A 24,854-nucleotide genomic window follows, 5' to 3' on the forward strand; every position below is an offset into this window, starting at 1 on the left:
GTCATAGTGGGATTTTTTATAAGCCTCCGGATTAGTATCCCGCTCCTTGAAAGCAACAGCTCAAGCCTTTAGCTCATTGTGGATGTTGCCTGCAATTCATGGCTTCTGGTTGGGGTATGTATTGTATGTACGGTCACTGTGGGGACGACGTCGTTGGTGCACTTATTAATGAAGCCGGTGACTGATGTGGTAAACTCCTCAATATTATCGGCTGAATACCGGAACATATTCCAATCTGTTCTAGCGAAACAGTCCTGTATCTCAGCACCCGCTTCATCAGACCACTTCCTTATTGAGCGCAACACTTGAACTTCCTTTTCAAGTTTTTTATTTGTAAGCTAGAGGATATAGTTAAGGTCTGATTTGCAAAAGGGAGGGTGAGGGAGAACCTTGTATGCGTTTCTGTGTGTGGAGTAAAGGTGATGTAAAATTTTGTCACCTCTAGTTGCACAGGTGACTTGCTGGTAAAAAAATTTGGTAAAACAGATTTGAGTTTTCCTGCATGATAATCACCGTCCATGAGAAACGCTGCATCTGAATCTGCATTTTATTGTTTGATTATGGCCCTATACAGCTCGTTGAGTGTGGTCTTAGTGACAGCATCAGTTTGTGGTGGTAAATAGACAGCTACGAAAATATTGATAATAACTCTCTTGGTAAATAGTATGGACCGCAGCTCATCATGAGATACTCTACCTCAGGCGAGAAAAACCTCGAGACTTCCTTCACAGTAGAGATCGCGCACCAGCTGTTGTTAACAAAGAGACACGCCCCCCCTTCGTCTTACCTGAGTCTGCAGGACGGTCTTGACGATGCATAGAAAAAAACAGCGATACGTACATGTATATCCATGTCCTTGTTAAGCTGTGACAGTTTTTCAAGTCCCGTTGCTAGGAAAATCTAGTCCAGCGCTGATCCAGTTTGTTCTCCAATGATTCGCCAACAGTACAAAGGGCAATGGGTGCAATTTGCTCGCTGACGTAGTCTTGTCTTGGTGTGCCTGAGGAAGCAGATCATCCAGAGCTGACGATTTCTTTGTACAAATCGAGGATAGTGATCGCGTTTATGGTAGTCTATAGGGGGTAGAGATGTAATATGGAAGTCTATAGGGGTAGAGAGGGCATAAAGAAGTCTATAGGGGGCACAGAGGTCATATGGTAGTCTATAGGGGGTAGTAAGGGCATATGGTAGTCTATAGGGGGTAGTAAGGGCATATGGTAGTCTATAGGGGGTAGTAAGGGCATACGGTAGTCTATAGGGGTAGTAAGGGCATATGGTAGTCTATAGGGGGCAGTAAGGGCATATGGTAGTCTATAGGGGGTAGTGAAGGCATATGGTAGTCTATAGAGGGTAGAGAGGGTACATGGTAGTCTATAGGGGGTAGAGAGGGCATAAGGTAGTCTATAGGGGGTAGTGAAGGCATATGGTAGTCTATAGGGGGTAGAGAGGGTATATGGTAGTCTATAGGGGGTAGAGAGGGTACATGGTAGTCTATAGAGGGTAGAGAGGGCATAAGGTAGTCTATAGGGGGTAGAGAGGTCATATGGTAGTCTATAGGGGGTAGAGAGGGCATAAGGTAGTCTATAGAGGGTAGAGAGGGTACATGGTAGTCTATAGGGGGTAGAGAGGGTATATGGTAGTCTATAGGGGTTACAGAGGGTATATGGTAGTCTATAGGGTGTAGAGAGGGTATATGGTAGTCTATAGGGGGTAGAGAGGGCATAAGGTTTTACCTGATCCTGCTGATATGACAGAACCACCCTCTTCTCCCCCCTCCCTTCCCTGGAGAAGTCAAGGTGACATGAAGGATATATCCCCCTGGAGCCTAATGTGTGTGTATGAGACCTGATTCACCTTCCTCCTCAACATGTGTGATATAATACATCTTCCCCCCAATATGTGCGACCTGATTTACCTTCCCCCCAATTATGTGCGACCTGATTCATCTTCACCCCAAAATGTGCCCACTGTGCCATGGTACCAGATGTAAGCCCAGACTACAGTTAGCCTGCCGTCTATCATGAGGGTTTCTGTGTGTGTCCCCAGACTACAGTTAGCCTGCCGTCTATCATGAGGGTTTCTGTGTGTGTCCCCAGACTACAGTTAGCCTGCCGTCTATCATGAGGGTTTCTGTGTTTGTGTGTGTCTTTGTGTATCTGTGAACATTTAAAGTGTTTGAATAGTTCTTGTCTGTCTGTCTGTCTGTCTGTCTGTCTGTCTGTCTGTCTGTCTGTCTGTCTGTCTGTCTGTCTGTCTGTCTGTCTGTCTGTCTGTCTGTCTGTCTGTCTGTCTGTCTGTCTGTCTGTCTGTCTGTCTGTCTGTCTGTCTGTCTGTCTGTCTGTCTGTCTATGTGCAGTCATCCCAGTGTGTGTGTGTGTTCCCATGTCCATGTTGGTTTTGGAATGGGATCTTGGTTTCCCTGGAAAGAATGGGTTGATGATCGGGACTGGACAGAAATTGAGAACCAGTGAGGATTGGGACTGGGGCACAACTGCAGCTGGGAATAGGAAGAGGAGACTGCTGCCATGGAAACCAGTTGCTAGGGAAACTGTCTATTCTATTCCCAAATCCAGAAATTCAACAGACTGCTGAGTGTGCAGATGTTAGGCGATGAAAGATAAGAGAGAGAAAAAATACTTTTAATATACAGTATCTAAAATACTAAATAGACAGTATCTAAAATATTAAATATACAGTGTCTAAAATACTAAATATACAGTATCTAAAATACTAAATATACAGTCTCTAAAATACTAAATATACAGTATCTAAAATACTAAATATACAGTATCTAAAATACTAAATATACAGTATCTAAAATACTAAATATACAGTATCTAAAATACTAAATATACAGTATCTAAAATACTAAATATACAGTATCTAAAATATTAAATATACAGTGTCTAAAATATTAAAGGAAAGAAATATGTTTTCACAGTAGCGAGACAGACAGAGAAAGGGAGAAAGCAAAGGTGAGGGTAGGAGAGAGAGAGAGAGAGAGGGAGGGAAAGAAGGAGGGAGAGAAAGTATGAGAGACTGATTATAGAGTGATACTGTATGTAATATTAAGAGACTGGTATGTACAGACAGACAGACAGACAGACAGACAGACAGACAGACAGACAGACAGACAGACAGACAGACAGACAGACAGACAGACAGACAGACAGACAGACAGACAGACAGACAGACAGACAGATATAGATTCACTCGTTAAGAACATGACTGTAAAAACTGTTACATCCCTGTGGATTGATGAGGAATTGAAAAATTGTATGGTTGAGAGGGATGAGGCAAAAGGAATGGCAAATAAGACTGGCTGCACAACCGATTGGCAAACGTACTGCAAATTGAGAAATCATGTGACTAAACTGAATAAAAAGAAGAAACTACACTAAAGGTAAATGACATACAGAACGATAGTAAACCTCTTTGGAGCACCTTAAATGACATTTTGGGAAAAAAGGCAAACTCAGCTCCGTCATTCAATGAATCAGATGGCTCATTCATCACAAAAAACACTGATATTGCCAACTACTTTAATGATTTTTTTCATTGGCAAGATTAGCAAACTTAGGCATGACATGCCAGCAACAAACGCTGACACTACACATCCAAGTATAACTGATCTAATTATGAAAGACAAGCATTGTAATTTCAATTCCTTAAAGTGAGTGTGGTAGAGGTGAAAAAAATATTGTTGTCTATCAACAATGACAAGCCATCAGGCTTTACCATTTGGAAAATTACTTAGGATAATAGCGGACGATATTACCACTCATATTTGGCATATTTTCAATTTAAGCCTACTAGAAAATGTATGCCCCCAGCCTTGGAGGAAAGCAAAAGTCATTCCGCTACCTAAGAATAGTAAAGCCACCTTTACTGGCTCAAATAGCCGACCAATCAGCCTGTTACTTAGTAAACTTTTGTAAAAAATTGTGTTTGATCAGGTACAATGCTATTTTACATTAAATAAATTGACAAAAACTTTCAGCATGCTGATAGGGAAAGAGATTCAAAAAGAATAGCCCTTACGCAAATGACTCATGATTGGCTGAGAGAAATTGATAATAGAATGATTGTGGCGGATGTCTTGTTAGACGTCAGTGCGGCTTTTGACATTATTGATGATCGTCTGCTGCTGGAAAAGCGTACATGTTATGGCTTTACATCCCCTGCTTTATTGAGGATAAAGAGTTACCTGTCTAACAGAACACAGAGGGTGTTCTTACATTTTAGTCATTTCGCAGACGCTCTTATCCAGAGCGACTTACAGTAGTGAATGCATACATTTCAATTCATTTCATACATGTATTTTTTTTCTTCTCCGTACTGGCCCCCGTGGGAAACAAACCCACAACCCTGGCGTTGCAAACACCATGCTCTACCAACTGAGCCACAGGGAGGAAGTCTCTCCAACATAATCTAGGCAGAATCAGGAATTCCCCAGGGCAGCTGTCTAGGCCCCTTACTGTTTTCACTCTTTGCTAATGACATTCCACTAGGCTAAAGCCTGTGTGTCTATGTATACAAATGACGCAACACTATACGTGTCAGCTACTACAGCGACTGAAATGACTACAACACTTTACAAAGAGCTGCAGTTAGTTTCAGAGTGGGTGGCAAGGAATAAGTTAGTCCTAAATATTTCTAAAACTAAAAGCATTGTATTTGGGACAAATCATTCACTAAACCCTAAACCTCTACTAAATCCTGTAATAAATAATGTGGAAATTGAACAAGTTGAGGTGACTAAACTGCTTGGAGTAACCCTGGATTGTAAACTGTCATGGTCAAACATATTGATACAACAGTAGCTAAAATGGGGAGAAGTCTGTCCATAATAAAGCGTTACTCTACCTTCTTAACAACACTATCCTAGAAGTCCTGGTTTTGTCGGACCTGGACTACTGTTCAGTTGTATGGTCAGGAGCCACAAAAAAAAGACTTACGATAATTGTAATTGGTTCAGAACAGGGCAGCACGACTGGCCCTTGGACGTACACAAAGAGCTAACATTAATAATATGCATGTCAATCTCTCATGGCTCAAAGTGGCAGAGAGATTGACTTCATCACTGCTTGTATCTATGAGAGGTATTGACATGTTGAATGCACTGAGCTGTCTGTTTGAACTACTGGCGCACAGCTCAGACACCCATCCATACCCTACAAGACATGTCACCAGAGGTCTCTTCACAGTCCCCAAGTCCAGAACAGACTATGGGAGGTGCACAGTACTACATAGAGCCATGACTACATGGAACTCCATTCCACATCAAGTAACTGATGCAAGCAGTAATATTATATTTAAAAAACAGATAAAAATACACCTTCTGGAACAGTGGGGACTGTGAAGCAACACAAACATAGGCACAGACACATGCATACACACACACACACACGGTAACATACGCACTATACACACACAAACAGGAGGTGTACACATGGATTTTGTACTGTAGATATTTGGTTGTGGTGGAGTAGGGCTCTGACGGCATACAGTGTTTTGTGGAATTTAAAAATTTGTATAAACTGCCAAATGTTTTTGTTGTTGCCTTGGCATCAGCTAATGAGGATCCATAATAAATTCAAAATACAAAATAGAAACTGGTATGGCCTTGGTCAGACAGACAGAGAGAGAGAGAGAGAGAGAGAGAGACAGACAGACAGACAGACAGACAGACAGACAGACAGACAGACAGACAGACAGACAGACAGAGATAGACTGGTATGGCCTTGGTCAGACAGACAGACAGACAGACAGACAGACAGACAGACAGACAGACAGACAGACAGACAGACAGACAGAGATAGACTGGTATGGCCTTGGTCAGACAGACAGACAGACAGACAGACAGACAGACAGACAGACAGACAGACAGACAGACAGACAGACAGACAGACAGACAGAGATAGACTGATATGGCCTTGGTCAGACAGACACAGACTGGTATTGCCTTGGTCAGACAGACAGACAGACTGGTATGGCCTTGGTCAGACAGACAGACAGACAGACAGACAGACAGACAGACAGACAGACAGACAGACAGACAGACAGACAGACAGACAGACAGACAGACATAGACTGTTATATCCTTGGTCAGACAGACAGACAGACATATATACTCGTATGGCCTTGGTCAGACAGACAGACAGACAGACAGACAGACAGACAGACAGACAGACAGACAGACAGACAGACAGACAGACAGACTGGTATGGGCCTTGGTCAGACAGACAGACAGACAGACAGACAGACAGACAGACAGACAGACAGACAGACAGACAGACAGACAGACATAGACTGTTATATCCTTGGTCAGACAGACAGACAGACAGACAGACAGACAGACAGACAGACAGACAGACAGACAGACAGACATATATATATACTGGTATGGCCTTGGTCAGACAGACAGACAGACAGACAGACAGACAGACAGACAGACAGACAGACAGACAGACAGACAGACAGAGATAGACTGGTATGGCCTTGGTCAGACAGACAGACAGACAGACAGACAGACAGACAGACAGACAGACAGACAGACAGACAGACAGACAGACAGACAGACAGACAGACAGAGATAGACTGGTATGGCCTTGGTCAGACAGACAGACAGACAGACAGACAGACAGACAGACAGACAGACAGACAGACAGAGATAGACTGATATGGCCTTGGTCAGACAGACACAGACTGGTATTGCCTTGGTCAGACAGACAGACAGACTGGTATGGCCTTGGTCAGACAGACAGACAGACAGACAGACAGACAGACAGACAGACAGACAGACAGACAGACAGACAGACAGACAGACAGACAGACAGACATAGACTGTTATATCCTTGGTCAGACAGACAGACAGACATATATACTCGTATGGCCTTGGTCAGACAGACAGACAGACAGACAGACAGACAGACAGACAGACAGACAGACAGACAGACAGACAGACAGACAGACAGACAGACAGACAGACAGACAGACAGACAGACAGACATAGACTGTTATATCCTTGGTCAGACAGACAGACAGACATATATACACGTATGGCCTTGGTCAGACAGACAGACAGACAGACAGACAGACAGACAGACAGACAGACAGACAGACAGACAGACAGACAGACAGACAGACAGACAGACATATATATATACTGGTATGGCCTTGGTCAGACAGACAGACAGACAGACAGACAGACAGACAGACAGACAGACAGACAGACAGACAGACAGACAGACAGACAGACAGACAGACAGATAGATAGATAGATAGATAGATAGATAGATAGATAGATAGATAGATAGATAGATAGATAGATAGATAGATAGATAGATAGATAGATAGATAGATAGATAGATATATATACTGTTATGGACTTGGTCAGATATATATATATATATATATATATATATATATATATATATATATATATATATATATATATACTGGTATGGCTGTCTCCAGTGTGTACTGTTAAAACCCTGTACTCAGGGGCAGATATAAACATGTTTCATGTCAATGTGTCTATATGGCAGAAGATGCTAGGTACAGCCAAGAGCAAAACACAGTGATACAACACTCCTCGCATTACCCTGCTGTACAGAACATCACAACACTCCTGCAGTAGATCCACTTCACTTTACTGTTGTTGCTCTCTCTCTCTCTCTCTCTTGTATTTTAATCTGTCTCTGGTCTGCATATGTTTCTTTCTCTTCTTATGTATCTCTATCTCAACATGATTCTCCTCTATTGTCATTCTGTCTCTATTCTCATTCTGTCTCTATTCTCATTCTGTCTCTATTCTCATTCTATCTCTATTCTCATTCTGTCTCTATTCTCTTTCGTGTGTCTATTCTCTTTCTGTGTCTTTTCTCTTTCTGTCTCGCTCACTTTGAACTCACTTGAACTCTCTCTAATACTTTCCTCCACTCCTCCTCCTCCTTCTCTCCTCCCCTCCTAATCTCCTCGCCCCCTCTCCTACTTTGCTCCTTCTCCGCTCTCTGAAACGATAGAGTTGGCAGCGGCATTCAAAACAACAGCTGAGTTGGGTAACGAGGACAGGCGTGAGGTGAAATGGGGTGAGAGAGAGAGAGAGAGAGAGAGAGAGAGAGAGAGAGAGACAGAGAGAGAGAGAGAGAGAGAGAGAGAGAGAGAGAGAGAGAGAGAGAGAGAGAGAGAGAGAGAGAGAGAGAGAGAGAGGAGAGAGAGAGAGAGAGAGAGAGAGAGAGAGAGAGAGAGAGAGAGAGGGAAAGAGAGAGAGAGAGACAGAGAGGGAAAGAGGGAGAGAGGAGAGAGAGAGAGAGAGAGAGAGAGAGAGAGAGAGAGAGAGAGAGAGAGAGAGAGAGAGAGAGAGAGAGGGAAAGAGGGAGAGAAATGTAGAGAGAGATTTTCCATACAGTTACCGTTTAGCAGCAGAATCTGTATCCATTCAAAGTGGTTCCCAGGATGATAATTTCAGTTCTATGTGTGTGTGTGTGTGTGTGTGTGTGTGTGTGTGTGCTGATAAAATACAGTGACCAAAACAATAGTCAGATAGAGATCTGCTCAAGTCATCAGTGTAGGAGTTTGTGTCTACAGTGTGTGTCTACAGTGTGTGTCTACAGTGTGTGTCTACAGTGTGTGTCTACAGTGTGTGTGTGTGTTTAAACAGTACAACTGTGCATGTGTCTACCCCCCCCCAACCCCAGGGTGTATTTATGTTTTCTACTTACAGAGTCTGTATCCCAAATAGCACCCTATTCCCTACATAGAGCACTACTTATGACCAGGGCCAATAGGAATGTAGTTCACGATATAGGGAATTGGGCCAGGGTGCCATTTGGGACTCATCCATGTGCTAATCCACTCTAAGGGTTTAACCTATCAGATAAACATCTCCTCTTATCTTTTCATGCAATGTATGGTCAAGGCTACAAGAGCCTAGTCAGCACAATCTATCAAGGGCTTACAGGTTTCCAGGAAAGTGTGTGTGTGTGTGTGTATCCCGTTACTTGAACCTGAACTCTCTCCCCTACAGTAGGGTATTGTACTATCTTGTCTTTGACATAATGTTCCCTTCGCTAATCAGCTTGCGCTAATATCATTACAGTCCGTATGTATGGAAATGCTACATGCGTTATGCTGTCCACGTGTTGTCTTGTGTGTGTGTGTGTGTGTCTGTGTGTATGTGTGTGTGTTGTGTGTGTGTGTGGTGTGTGGTGTGTGTGTTGTGTGTGTGTGTGTGTGTATGTGTGTGTGTGTGTGTGTGTGTGTGTGTAAGGAGAGAGAGTGAGAGAGGGGGAGAACGACAGGGGGAGAACGAGAAAGAAAGAGAGAAAGAGAGAGAAAGAGAGAGAGCAATAGAGAGAGAGAAAGAAAGAGAAAGAGAGAAAGAGAGAAAGAGAGAGAAAGAGAGAGAGCAATAGAGAGAGAGAAAGAGAGAGAGAAAGAGAGAAAGAGAGAAAGAGAGAGAAAGAGAGAGAGCAATAGAGAGAGAGAAAGAAAGAGAAAGAGAGAAAGAGAGAAAGAGAGAGAAAGAGAGAGAGCAATAGAGAGAGAGAAAGAGAGAGAGAAAGAGAGAGAGAAAGAGAGAGAGCAATAGAGAGAGAGAAAGAGAGAGAGAAAGAGAGAGAGCAATAGAGAGAGAGAGAGAGAGAGAGAAAGGGGAAGTAGAGAGATGGAAAGAATGGTTAAGAGAGATAAAGGCTGTTTCATCGTTGTCGGTGATCAGACCACCGTCGTGTCGTCAGCAAACTTAATGATGGTGTTGGAGTTGTGCGCCACTCAGTCGTGGGTGAGAACAGGAGGGGACTAAGCACCGTGAGGAACCCCTGGGGCGGACGTGTTGTTGCCTTCCCTCACCACCTGGGGGCGGCCCGTCAGGAAGTCCAGGATCCCTCGCCACCTGGAGGCGGCCCGTCAGGAAGTCCAGGATCCAGTTGCAGAGGGAGGTGTTCAGTCCCAGCGTCCTGAGCTTGGTGATGAGCTTGGATTGCAGTATGGTGTTGAATGCTGAGCTGTAGTCAATGAACAACATTCTCACATAGGTGTTCCTCTTAGCCAATTGGGAGAGGGCAGTGTGGAGTGCAATAGAGATTGCGTCTTCTTTGGATCTGTTGGGGTGTTATGGAAATGGAGTCTGTCCAGGGTGTCCGGGATGATGGTGTTGATATGATCCATGACCAGCCTGTCAAAGCATTTCATGGCTACAGATGTGAGTGCTACGGTGCAATAGTTAAGCAAACCTTCTATTTTATTGAGATATTTCAAGTGTCTTTTTCATGCATTTCTAAATCAAGCCTGTGTTTTATGAACTGATTCAGGTTACCTCGGCGTTCTTGCTTGAAACATTCAGGTAGAGTATTACAAACAGGGAGAGGTTAAAAATGTCAGTGAAGACACTTGCCAGCTGGTCGACGCATGCTCTGAGCACACTACCTGGTATTCCATCTGGCCCCACGACCTTGTGAATGTTAACCTGTTTATAGGTCTTACTCATAGTCGTCTGGAACAGCTGGTGCTCTCATGCATAGTTCAGTGTTGCTTGCCTCAAAGAGAGCATAGAAGGAATTTAGTTTGTCTGGTAGGCTTGCGACTGGGTTTCCCTTTGTAATCCCCGATAGTTTGCAAGCCCTGCTACATCTGAAGGGCACCAGAGTCGACGTAGTAGGATTCGATTTTAGTCCTGTATTGATGCTTTGCTAGTTTGAGGTCCTGTAAGCGTCCAAATTAGTGTCAACCTCCTTGAAAGCGGCAGCTGACCTTTAGTTCAGTGCAGATGTTGCCTGTAGTCCATGGCTTCTGGGATATGTACGTACGGCCACTGTGGGGACGATGTTGTCAATGCACTTATTTATGATTCCGGTGACTGATGTGGTAAACTCCTCAATGTTATCGGATGAATCTTGGAACATATTCCAATTTGTGCTAGAGAGAAACAGTCCTGTAGTTTAGCATCCGCTTCATTGGACAACATCCTTATTGAGTGCGTCACTGGTACTTCTTGTTTGAGTTTTTGCTTGTATTTAGGAATCAAAGGAAGGGAATAGCCTTCGATTTCTGTGTGTGGAGTATTGGTGATCAGGAGTATTGTCACATTCTAGTCGCAGAGGTGACATCTTGGTAAAACTGAGGTAGAATGGATTTCAGTCTCCCTTCGGTAAAATCACTGTACACTAGGACACGCAGCATTTTCTTGTTTGCTTACAGCTCATTTAGTGCGATCTCAGAGCCAAGCATCGGTGTGTTGTTGTAAATAGACAGCTACGGAAAATATAGATGACTTCTCTCTTGGTAAATAGTATGGAGAGCAGAACCTTGAGATTTCCTTGATATCAGAGATTGAGGACCAGCTGTTGTTGTAAAAGAGACACCCCCCTCGCCCACTTAGTCTTACCCAAGGCTGCCATCTGATCTAGACATGGAGATACCCACAAGATATATATTATCCACTTCATCGTTCATCCAAAACTCAGAGAGTGCGTGTGTGCGTGCGTGTGTGTGCAGAGCAATGGTCTTAATTCAGCTGATCTGTCATAACAGGTGATTTGCCTGATGGAGAGAACGAGAGAACGAGAGAACGAGAGAGAGAGAGAGAGAGAGAGAGAGAGAGAGAGAGAGAGAGAGAGAGAGAGAGAGAGAGAGAGAGAGAGAGAGAGAGAGAGAGAGAGAGAGAGAGAGAGAGAGAGAGAGAGAGAGAGAGAGAGAGAGAGAGAGAGAGAGACAGAGACAGAGACAGAGACAGAGACAGAGACAGAGACAGAGACAGAGAGGGAGAAGATGCTTATCCTCTGTCCTTCATTAGTGGGAAGGAACAGTAACAACCTAAGATGTGATAACAGGAGTTTATAGGTCACCTGTCCCTGTTCACCTGTCCCTGTTCACCTGTCCCTGTTCACCTGCCCCTGTTCACCTGTCCCTGTTCACCTGTCCCTGTTCACCTGTCCCTGTTCACCTGTCCCTGTTCACCTGCCCCTGTTCACCTGCCCCTGTTCACCTGTCCCTGTTCACCTGCCCCTGTTCACCTATCCCTGTTCACCTGTCCCTGTTCACCTGCCCCTGTTCACCTGTCCCTGTTCACCTGCCCCTGTTAACCTGTCCCTGTTCACCTGTCCCTGTTCACCTGCCCCTGTTCACCTGTCCCTGTTCACCTGTCCCTGTTCACCTGCCCCTGTTCACCTGCCCCTGTTCACCTGTCCCTGTTCACCTGCCCCTGTTCACCTGTCAGACACAAGGAGCAATGGGGACACAGAAAGAACATGAACAACAGCTGTGGTATTCGAGGTTTACGCACGCACGCACGCACACACACACACACACACACACACACACACACACACACACACACACACACACACACACACACACACACACACACACACACACACACACACACACAGCCAGCAAAGTAACTATCGCAGAGTGTCTTCAGCAGCAGTCAACACACGTCTGTCAGCTTTGACGACCCTGTAACCAAGGCCTATGAAACCCAACTATATCTTTAACAATCTCCTCTTTATCAGACAGGCATGCAGACAGACACCTCGCTAATCATTAGCACGCAGCGTGCGGACCCTCTGATACTCTCACTGCATCCGAAATGGTACCCTATTCCCTATATAGTGCACTACTTCAGACCAGAGCCCTGTTCCCTATATAGTGCACTACTTTAGACCAGAGCCCTATTCCCTATATAGTGCACTACTAGTGACCAGAGCCCTATTCCCTATATAGTGCACTACTTTATACCAGAGCCCTATTCCCTATATAGTACACTACTATAGACCAGAGCCCTATTCCCTATATAGTACACTACTTTAGACCAGAGCCCTATTCCCTATATAGTGCACTACTTCAGACCAGAGCCTTATTCCCTATATAGTACACTACTTTAGACCAGAGCCCTGTTCCCTATATAGTACACTACTATTGACCAGAGCCCTATTCCCTATAAAGTGCGCTGTGGAGACTCCTCAGAGGAGGAAGAGGAGGACCAATTTCAAAAATAAATAAATAGTGAAGCATTAAATAAGTTTTCCTTTCTAGATAATATTAAATATATTCACGTCACCAAACAATAACATGTGTAAAATAATAACATTACATAAAATTTATTAAACACAATGAATGTCTGCAGTAGCTTCAACAGCACTCTGTAAGGTAGCACAATGGTGTAGCCAGAGGACAGCTAGCTTCCGTCCTCCTCTGGGTACATTGACTTCAATACAAAACCTAGGAGACTCATGGTTCTCACCCCCTTCTATAGACTTACACAGTAATTATGATTACTTCCGGAGGACGTCCTCCAACCTATCAGAGCTCTTTCAGAATGAACTGACGTGTTATTCACCCAATCAAAGAATCAGAGAATGAATCTAGTACTGAAAGCATAAGCTACAGCTAGCTAGCAATGTATTGCATAAAATGTGGTGAGTAGTTGACTCAAAGAGAAAGACAATAATTGAACAGTTTTGATCAAATAAATGTATTCAAAAATGATGGATAAGCAAGAGCGAGAGAGAGAGAGAGAGTTAGTTAGTTAGAGAATGCAGTTAGGTAGTTTAGCCTACTCAAACACCCAGCTCAAACAGAGAGGCTATGGTTATCCAACACTGGAGCTTTTCCAAGTGAATGTAAGCTTTTGGTTTTATTAATTTATTGTCACCAGGGCCTATCCAATGTAACTGTTAAACTGCTTGCTGATTGTACACTGTACTGGAACATTGTAGCGGGTTTACTAAATATATTCACGTCACCAAATAATTGATTAAACACACTGTTTTTCAAGATTGTAGCAGTGTGCACACTATGGGGCCATGGTCAAAATAAGTGCACTGTCCCCCAACTTATGGCAGGCAGCAATGTAGTGCGCTGCCAACCCACAGCTCTCTGCGTCCTCCCCCAACAGGACGGGTAGCCTGTCCTCATCAGAGAGGTCTTTGAAAACCTTGAAAAAGGGATTCAAATTTGGGGAAATGACACGCTAATTGTTTTATATTTTTTACATTTTGTCAGGAAATGCAGCTCTGTCTCAGGTTCTGCTGTTGTGCAGTGGTTGCACAGCCTTTCCTCTACAGGGAGCCAGGTTTTCCTGTGTCTACCCTTCTCAATGGCAAGGCTGTGCTCACTGAGCCTGTACTTTGTCAAGGTTTTTCTAAGGTTTTGATCAGTAACCATTTTCAAATAGTTTGCCACGATGTACTGTTGATTTAGGTGCCAAACTGCACTGCATTTTACTTTGTGCATGAGTTTCCCAATAACTAATGCAGTTCTGTTTTGATTGTGTTATACTTTGGTTTATTCTGATTGATGTTCTGGTCCTGAGGCTTCAATGTGTTAGTAGAACAGGTTGGTGAACTCAGCCCCAGGACCAGCTGGATGAGGGGACTCTTTTCTTTGCTCAGCTCTTGGCATTGCAGGGCTTGGTAATGATATGAGAGGGGGTCAAAACTGAATTTGTTTTTATTATTAGTGGATATTGGCCTAATTCTGCCCTGCATGCATTGTTTGTAGTTTTCCTCTGGACATGTAGGAGAATCTTACAGGACTCTTTATGCAGAGTTTCAATTTTGTGTTTGTCCCATTGGGTGAAATCTTGTTTTGCAAGTGGACCCCACACCTCACTGCCATAAAGTGTAATTGGTTCAATATCACATTCAATTAGCTGTAATTTTTATAGATATTTCAATTTGAATTAGTTTTTTAATGGAGTAGAATGACCTGCGTGCTTTCTCTCTCATTTAGGTGTCCAGTTGAGCTTCTATTTAAACCTAAGTAATTGTAGTGTGTACAGTACTCTATATATTTAAACCTAAGTAATTGTAGTGTGTACAGTACTCTATATATTTTGTACCATCTGAGAACTTTGGTCTAATTCCCTGATATCTGGATCTTCTCTGGAAAATCATTATTTTAGTCTTTTTGGGGTTTACTCTCAGGGCCCAGGTCTGGCAGTACTGCTCTAGCAGGTCCAGGCTCTGCTGTAGGCCATGTGCTATGGGTGACAGCAAGAACAGGTAATCTGTGAAGAGCAGACCTCTGAACCTCTGAATTGTGGAGACTAACACCAAGGGCTGAGGATTTTTCTAGAATAGTGGCCAATTTGTTGATGTAAATATTGAAGAGTGCAGGGCTCAGACTGAAACCCTGGCGAAGGCCCCGTCCCTGGTTAAACAATTCTGTTATTTTCTTGCCAATTTTGATGCAGAACGTATTGATTTAATTCTGTCATATATTTTACTCCCTACACCACTTTCAATGACTTTGTAGAACAGTCCTGTATGCCAAATAGAATCAAATGCTTTTTAGAAGTCAATAAAGCAAGCATACATTTTGTTATGATTTACCTATCAGGGTGTGTAGGGTGTAAATATGATCAGTTGTGCGATGTTTTGGTATAAATACAATTAGGCTTTTACTCAAGAAATTGTGCTTATTAAGGAAGTTTAGAACTCTTACATTTATAATACTACAGAAAACCTTTCTCAGGTTACTGTTCACACAAATGCCTCTGTAATTGTTAAGGTCAAATTTGTCTCCGTTCTTAAAGATTGGGGTTATGAGTCCTTGGTTCCAGATGTCAGGGAAATAACCTACACTCAGGAGCAAATTAAACAGTTTTAATATAGCCAATTGACATTTTGCACTTGTGAATTTGAGCATCTAATTTAGGATGCCATCAGGTCCGCATGCTTTTTTACATTTGAGGGCCTGAAGTTTCTTATAGAGCTCCTGGTCAGTAATTGGGGAGTCCAATGGATTTTGATTGTCCTTTACAGCTTTTTCTAATCCATCTAATTGCATTGCTCTGCGTTTGCATCAGTTTGAACGGTGTTGTAGAGTGTTTTAAAATGGGCTGTCCATATATCACCATTTTGTATCACTAATTCCTCCAGTTTATTTTGTTGTTGTTGGTTTTTCCAATTTTTCCAGAAGTTCTTTGCATTTATAGACTCCTCAATTAGTGTCAGCTGCTTGCTGTTGTAGTGTACATTTATAGAGTTTTAAAGTCTCACAGTATTTAGGTCTCTGTGCTTTTGGTTGGATAGTGTTCTAACTTTTTTCCTTATAATTTTACAATCTGCATCAAACCAGTTGTCATTTTTGGTTTGTTTTTTTATCAATTTCAGTTGTGTTTCTTTTGCCGTTTGCCTGAATATATAGTTGGTGTTTTTTACTGCTAGATTGATGCCTTCTTTACTGTGAGTGAATCCAGAAAGTTATCTAAAAGTGTTTGGATTTTTGGGTTACTGGTTGCTTTCTGGTATTCTTCTGTCTTTCTGTGTTTTGGGCCCATCTGTATGAATTTCTGATGTTGTACAGCTTACTGGGCTGTGAATGTGTGGTTGTTTCCATGTCTGTTCTTTTGAGGAACAACGTAATTTGGCTGTGATCAGACAGAGGTGTTAGTGGCTTGACGGTGAATGAGCTGAGAGAGATAGAGTCAATGTTTGTAAATCATAGTCTACTTGGCTGTGGGCAAGAGGTGAGCAATAGGTGAATCTCCCCAAAGATTCCCCGTTACCTATCATTGACAAAAGAAGCTCTCTCTCTGCCTGTATGTCTCCATAATTGTGCAAGGTCTTCCAGGGACAGAGAGGATGTTATAGATGAAGACGATATAAAACAGTAAAGAGAGAGCTGCTGGTCAAAACAGAGCAATGTAATTCCCCTGGCCTTGTAAACAGGACATACTGGGGACAGGCTGCTGGCTGTGTCACTCTCTAATCTTGTTTCTCTCCTTATACGCCCTCTGTATCGCTCTCTCTCTCTCTCTCTCTCTCTCTCTCTCTCTCTCTCTCCTACTCTCTCTCTCTTGTTTACTCACTCTGTCAATTAAATAAATCCTTTGTTTGCATTATATACTTCTCTCAGACTTTTTCTCTCTCTCTTTTATATCTACATATCTGACTCTTTGTCTCTCTGACTCTCTGTCTCTTTGCCTCGCTGACTCTATCTCTCTGACTGTCTCTCTGTCTCTCTTGTCTCTCTGTCTCTGTCTCTGTGTCAATCTGTCTCTGTCTTTCTGTCTCTCTTTCTCTCTCTTTCTCTCTGTCTCTCTGTCTCTCTTTTCTCTCTGACTCTCTGTCTCTCTTTCTCTCTGTCTCTCTGTCTCTCTTTCTCTCTGTCTCTCTGTCTCTCTGTCTATCTGTCTCTCTGTCTCTCTGTCTCTCTGTCTCTCTTTCTCTCTGTCTCTCTTTCTCTCTGTCTCTCTGTCTCTCTGTCTCTCTTTCTCTCTGTCTCTCTTTCTCTCTGTCTCTTTTTCTCTCTGACTCTCTGTCTCTCTTTCTCTCTGTCTCTCTGTCTCTCTGTCTCTCTGTCTCTCTTTCTCTCTGTCTCTCTTTCTCTCTGTCTCTTTTTCTCTCTGTCTCTCTTTCTCTCTGTCTCTCTGTCTCTCTTTCTCTCTGTCTCTCTTTCTCTCTGTCTCTCTGTCTCTCTGTCTCTCTTTCTCTCTGTCTCTCTTTCTCTCTGTCTCTTTTTCTCTCTGTCTCTCTGTCTCTCTGTCTCACTTTCTGTCCTTCTCTTATCTTATCTCATAAAAGCGATACCTTTATAATGCACCAATAAACATGGATGTAATAAAGTATGTGATTGTCTGCCCGGGGTTCTGTTTGCATCCTAACTGGATCCCTATACCCTATGTAGTGCACTACTTTTGACCAGAGCTCTATGGGGCAGGTAGCCTAACGGTTAGCGCATTGGACCAGTAACCGAAAGTTCGCTAATTCAATTTCCCAAGCTGAAAATGTAATTGACACATAATACTGGTGCTGAGCGATTAGTGCTTTTTGAGGTCAGTTTGGTTTCGGTTAGATTATTACAAAATAATCACACTTCTCGATTTCGGTATCAATTATTTGGGTAAAATTATGTAACAACATATAATTAAACAGTGAATAAAACTCCCGTGGTGGTATTGACTGTCCATTACTGCTCATCACTTATTAACTATCATTTATTCACATTACTTTAAAAAAAATATTTCCGTTGTTGTTTATATTACATTTATTTTATAGTTTTATTTGATGACTTTATTATTTGATTCCAAGTCATCATCTCATCTCTATAGAGCTGCTGTCGGACAAAATCACTATTTTAGTAGTTCTAAAAAGTAAGTAAGACATGCTTTTATGACTGCTGAATACCTACTATCAACGTATTTTCAGGTAGCGATACCTTGTGAAGCAACAGCTGCTTTCCTTAACATCCCCTTAAGAACGTGCTTTCTTCTGCCTCTCCATAGCAGGCATAAAGAAACACAGGCCTGGACAAGTAGATGTGCAATGGATTATGGTCATTGTAGTTAATTATCAGTTGTTATGCTCTAAACTACAGTATGTCGAACATTGGCCTGTTGGAAACTACAACTCCCTACTACATCACACAGTTCAGGCTGGATCTGATTTATTTATAGAGAAACTACAACTTCCTACTACATCACACAGTTCAGGCTGGATCTGATTTATTTATAGAGAAACTACAACTCCCTACTACATCACACAGTTCAGGCTGGATCTGGATTTATTTATAGAGAAACTACAACTCCCTACTACATCACACAGTTCAGGCTGGATCTGATTTATTTATAGAGGAACTACAACTCCCTACTACATCACTGTAACGGCTGTCGTGAGAGAGAGTAGACCAAGGTGCAGCGGAGTTAGTGTTCATCATTGAATATTTAATAAAGAAAGAACACTATACAAACAAAACAAGAAAACCGACAGCCAAACAGTCCTGTCAGGTGCAAAACACTAACAGAAACAATTACCCACAAAACCCAAAGGAAAAACATGCTCCTTATGTGTTACTCCCAATCAACAACAATGAACTTCAGCTGTGCCTAAATGGGAGCCACACACGGCCCAAAACAAAGAAATACAAAAAACCTAGAAAAAGAACATAGAACGCCCACCCAATGTAACACCCTGGCCTAACCAAAATAAAGAACAAAAACCCCCTCTCTATGGCCAGGGCGTTACAGTACCCCCCCCCCCCAAGGTGCGGACTCCGGCCGCAAAACCTGACACTGAAGGGGAGGGTCCGGGTGGGCCTTCTTACGGCGGCGGCTCAGGTGCGGGACGTGGGCTCTGCTCCACCCTCGGCGTTGCCCTCTTAGGTGGCGCACCTGGCCGTGCCGAAGGTCTGGTGGGCGACCCTGACTGCGCCCGGCTGGTTGGCGGTGATAGTTGCGCCCGGCTGGCGGGCGGCGATGGCTGCGCCCGGCTGGCGGGCGGCCCAGGCTGCGCCCGGCTGGTGGCACTGACCCAGGATTCACCAGGCTGAGGAGACATGTTAGAGGCCTGGCCCTAGGCGTAGGCACAGGACTCACCGGGCTGGCGGGCGGCTCTGACTTCTCTGGACAGGCGGCCGGCTCTGGCGGCTCCGGACAGGCGGGCGGCTCTGGCGGCTCCGGACAGGCGGCTCCGGACAGGCGGGTGGCTCTGGCGGCTCCGGACAGGCGGGCGGCTCTGGCGGCCCTTGACTGGTGGGCGGCTCTGGCGGCTCCTGACTGGCGAGACCCACTGGAGGCCTAGTCCTAGGAGGCGGCACAGGACGGACCAGGATGGGGAGTCCCACTGGTGGCCTAGTCCTGGGAGGTGGCACAGGATGGACCAGGATGGGGCGACCCACTGGAGGCCTGGTCCGAGGAGGAGACACAGGCTTAACCAGAATGGGGAGACCCACTGGAGGCCTGGTCCAAGGAGGCGGCACAGGATAGACCAGGATGGGGAGACCCACTGGTGCATGGTCCTGGGAGGAGGCACAGGACTCACCAGGCTGGGGAGACATGCAGGAGGCCTGGCTCTGGGCGCAGGCACAGGACTCACCAGGCTGGGAAGACATGCAGGAGGTCTGGTTCTGGGCGCAGGCACAGGATTCACCAGGCTGGGGAGACATGCAGGAGACCTGGATCTGGGCGCAGGCACAGGACGTGCAGGGCTGGAGAGGTGCACAGGAGGCCTGGTGTGTTGGGCTGGCACAGTCTTCACCAGATGGCTAGCACGCACCTCAGGACGAGTATGGAGAGCTGACTCAGGTGACATCAACTCGAGGACATGCTCCGTAGGACGAATGTCGTGCCTCATGCACCAACACAGCAGCTCTCTCATATCTCTCTCCTCCAATCACCCCATCAACTCCTTCACTGTCTCTGCTTCGCTCCCTTCGCTTACCTCCAACTTCACCCCGACTGGCTCTGATTCCATCCTCGCATGGCACTTGCGGGGGGCTGGGATGTATCGCACCGGGCTATGAGCGCGCACTGGAGACACCATGCGCTCCACCGCATAACACGGCACCTGACCAGTACCACGCCGCTTCTGGTAAGCACGGGGAGTTGGCTCAGGTCTAACGCCTGACTCCGCAAATCTCCCCGTGTGCCCCCCCAAAGAATTTTTGGGGCTGCCTTTTCACCTCCACCTGCTTCCCCGGCAGGTTACTGCAATGGTCAAATAGCTGTTCCCAAGTCCAGTCTATTCTTGCCTCCAATACTTCCAGCGACCAGGATGCCATCTCCTCCCGAGCGCGCTGCTTCCTATAGTCCTCCTTTACTTCCATCTGCCCTCTTCTCCGCTGCTTGGTCTTCTTGTGGTGGGTAATTCTGTAAGGGCTGTCTTCGTCGTCAGATGAAACAGAGAAGTCATCGTCGGAAAAGGTGGACCAATACGCAGTGGAGGATGTGTTCATCATTAGTGTTTTAATGAAAAAGTAAACACTACAAACATAATCCTAGAAGGCGACAGCAAACAGTTCTGTTAGGAAAACACACTAACAAAATACAATTACCCACAAAACCCAAAGGAAAAACATGCTCCTTATGTGTGACTCCCAATTGGGAGCCACACATGGCCCAAAACACAGAAATACAAAAACCTAGAAAAAGAACATAGAACGCCCACCCAATGTAACACCCTGGCCTAACCAAAATAAAGAACAAAAAAAAACCTCTCTATGGCCAGGGCCACTGCAAAATGACCTCCAGCATGCCACAAATGTGCATGTGTCTGCTCAAACGGTCAGAAACAGACTCCATGAGGGTGGTATGAGGGCCCGACGTCCACAGGTGGGGGTTGTGCTTACAGCCCAACACCGTGCAGGACGTTTGGCATTTTCCAGAGAACACCAAGATTGGCAAATTCGCCACTGGCGCCCTGTGCTCTTCACAGATGAAAGCAGGTTCACACTGAGCACATGTGACAGATGTGACAGAGTCTGGAGACGCAGTGGAGAACGTTCTGCTGCCTGCAACATCCTCCAGCATGACCGGTTTTGGCGGTGGGTCAGTCATGGTGTGGGGTGGCATTTCTTTGGGGGGCCGCACAGCCCTCCATGTGCTCGCCAGAGGTAGCCTGACTGCCATTAGGTACCGAGATGAGATCCTCAGACCCCTTGTGAGACCATATGCTGGTGCGGTGGCCCTGGGTTCCTCCTAATGCAAGACAATGCTAGACCTTATGTGGCTGGAGTGTGTCAGCAGTTCCTGCAAGAGGAAGGCATTGATGCTATGGACTGGCCCGCCCTTTAATAAGATTATTTCATTCATTCAGATCTAGGATGTGTTATTTTAATGTTCCCTTTATTTTTTTGAGCAGTATATATGTAATAAAAGAGCCTTTGTCAGTCAATTCTTTTTTTTTAACAAATAAAAACTGAAATTTGGGGAAATCGTTCAGAACTAATAAATACACACTTGGGATGAAATAGAAAAAAAATATGCACTTACCAAATGATTGTTGTATAGGGAATGGAAGCCTCTGTGTCCTGGTCTCCACGTAGCCATATGTACATCTGAACTCTCCCATCTACAGTAAGGACAAATACTTTATATTGACCTCTCCCATCTACAGTAAGGTCAAATACTTCATATTGTCCTCTCCCATCTACAGTAAGGTCAAATACTTCATATTGTCCTCTCCCATCTACAGTAAGGTCAAATACTTCATATTGTCTTCTCCCATCTACAGTAAGGTCAAATACTTCATATTGTCTTCTCCCATCTACAGTAAGGTCAAATACCTCATATTGTCCTCTCCCATCTACAGTAAGGTCAAATACTTCATATTGTCCTCTCCCATCTACAGTAAGGTCAAATACTTCATATTGTCTTCTCCCATCTACAGTAAGGTCAAATACTTCATATTGTCTTCTCCCATCTACAGTAAGGTCAAATACTTCATATTGTCTTCTCCCATCTACAGTAAGGTCAAATACTTCATATTGTCTTCTCCCATCTACAGTAAGGTCAAATACCTCATATTGTCCTCTCCCATCTACAGTAGGTCAAATACTTCATATTGTCCTCTCCCATCTACAGTAAGGATAAATACCTCATATTGTCCTCTCCCATCTACAGTAAGGTCAAATACCTCATATTGTCCTCTCCCATCTACAGTAAGGACAAATACTTCAAATTGTCCTCTCTTTGACATACTGTTCTCTTTGCTAATCAGCTTGCACTAATATCATTACAAAGGTGTGTGTGTGTGTGTGTGTGTGTGTGTGTGTGTGTGTGTGTGTGTGTGTGTGTGTGTGTGTGGTGTGTGTGTGTGTGTGTGTGTGTGTGTGTGTGGTGTGTGTTTGTTTGTTAGCTTACGTGTGGGTGGGTTATACCAACACATGTCTCCTCTCTGTGTTATGTGAGACACACACTGTCTCCCATCCGTTTCCGGTAGTGGCTTTCCTCTTTTCAGAGAAACTCTTTCTTTCCATTTATCTTCACCCTTCGTCCTCCTCTCTCTTCTCCTTTCTCTGTCTGGTTCCTCCTCTTCTTCCTCTTTCTCTGTCTGTTTCCTTCTCTTACTCCTACTGATCATGTCTGTCTGTTTCCTTCTCTTACTCCTACTCTCTGTCTGTTTTCACCTCTTCTTCCTCAATCTCTGTCTGTTTTCACCTCTTCTTCCTCATTCGCTGTCTGTTTCCTCCTCTTCTTCCTCAATCTCTGTCTGTTTCCTCCTCTTCTTCCTCTGTCTGTTTCCTTCTCTTCCTCCTCATTCTCTGTCTGTTTCCTTCTCTTCCTCCTTATTCTCTGTCTGTTTCCTCCTCTTCTTCCTCAATCTCTGTCTGTTTCCCTCCTTTCTTCCTAATTCGCTGTCTGTTTCCTCCTCTTCTTCCTCAATCTCTGTCTGTTTCCTCCTTTTCTTCCTCATTCTCTGTCTGTTCCTCCTCTTCTTCCTCAATCTCGTCTGTTTTCATCCTCTTCTTCCTCAATTCGCTGTCTGTTTCCCTCTTTTCTTCCTCATTCTCTGTCTGTTTCCTCCTCTTCTTCCTCATTCTCGGCTGTTTCATCCTCTTCTTTTTCCTCTTTTACAGTTTCCTCATTCTGGTAGCTTAGTGTTCTCCCTGGTGACAGGCTGTAAATCATACAGTACACAGAAGGGAAAGGAGAAGACACGAAAGAAAGAGACCGAAACAGAGAGAGAGAGAGAGGAGGAGAGAGAGAGATGGGGTGAGAGACACACACACAGACACACAGGATGAGAGCGAGAGGACACAAACAGAGAGAGAGAGAGACACACAGAGAGAGAGAGAGGACACATACAAATACAGAGAGAGAGAGAGAGAGAGAGATTCCCACAAGAGAGAGAGAGAGAGAAAAAGAGAGAGGACCACCTAAAAGTAAGCGATTCCCAAACCTTCCATAACGAAGCCATCACCTACAGAGAGATGAACCTGGAGAAGAGTCCCCTAAGCAAGCTGGTCCTGGGGCTCTGTTCACAAACACAAACAGACCCCACAGAGCCCCAGGACAATTAGACCCAACCAAATCATGAGAAAACAAAAAGATAATTACTTGACACATTGGAAAGAATTTACAAAAGATCTGAGCAAACTAAAATGCTATTTGGCCCTAAACAGAGAGTACACAGTGGCAGAACACCTGACCACTGTGACTGACCCAAAATAAAGGAAAGCTTTGACTATGTACAGACTCAGTGGGCATAGCCTTGCTATTGAGAAAGGTCGCCATAGGTAGACCTGGCCCACAGCCAACAAATGAGGTGGAAAATGATTCGACTTCATACCTCCTGCCAAATGAATGACAATACTAGAGACACATATTTCCCTCAGATTACACAGACCCACAAAGAATTAGAAAATAAATACAAATGTTGATAAACTCCCATTTCTACTGGGTGAAATACCCACAGTGTGGACATCACAGCAGCAAGATTTGTAACCTGTTGCCACAAGAAAAGGGCAACCAGTGAAGGAACAAACACCATTGTAATACAACCTATATTTATGTTTAAATATTTTACTTTTTTATTTTAACTATTTATGTGAGTGATGGTGTGTCGTGTGTGTGTGTGAGTGACGGTGTGTGTGAGTGACGCGTGTGTGAGTGTGATGGTATGTGTGAGTGATGTTGTGTGGTCCTGTGAGGCCTCAGTTGGTAGAGCATGGTGTTTGCAATGCCAGGGTTGTGGGTTTCGATTCCCACGCGGGACCAGTACGGGAAAAAAAAAAAGTATATGAAATGTATTCATTCACTACTGTAAGTCGCCTCTGGGTAAGAGTGTCTGCTAATGACTAAAATGTAAATGAGTGTGATTGGTGTGGTGTCTGACACTTGCTGATTAATGAAGCGAGACCCGTAGACAGCAGCGTGATTACAGAGGGTCTTTAGAGTGTATGAATGCCAGACACTCTCTTCCAGGGGGTATAGTGAAAGAATCTCTTTATTTCTCTCTCACTCGCTCTTTTTTCTTTCTCTCCACTCGCTCTCTTTTTCTTTCTCTCTCTCCACAGTCTCCAACCTCTGTTCCATGGCGACAGCCTCCTCTAGTTTCCTCCCCTGTCAGCTACATGGACTTGGGACTCCAAGGTGTGAGTGTGTGTGACTCCAGGGTGCAGCAGGA

Source organism: Salmo trutta, chromosome 36 (assembly GCF_901001165.1).
Source record: "Salmo trutta chromosome 36, fSalTru1.1, whole genome shotgun sequence".
NCBI lineage: Eukaryota > Metazoa > Chordata > Actinopteri > Salmoniformes > Salmonidae > Salmo > Salmo trutta.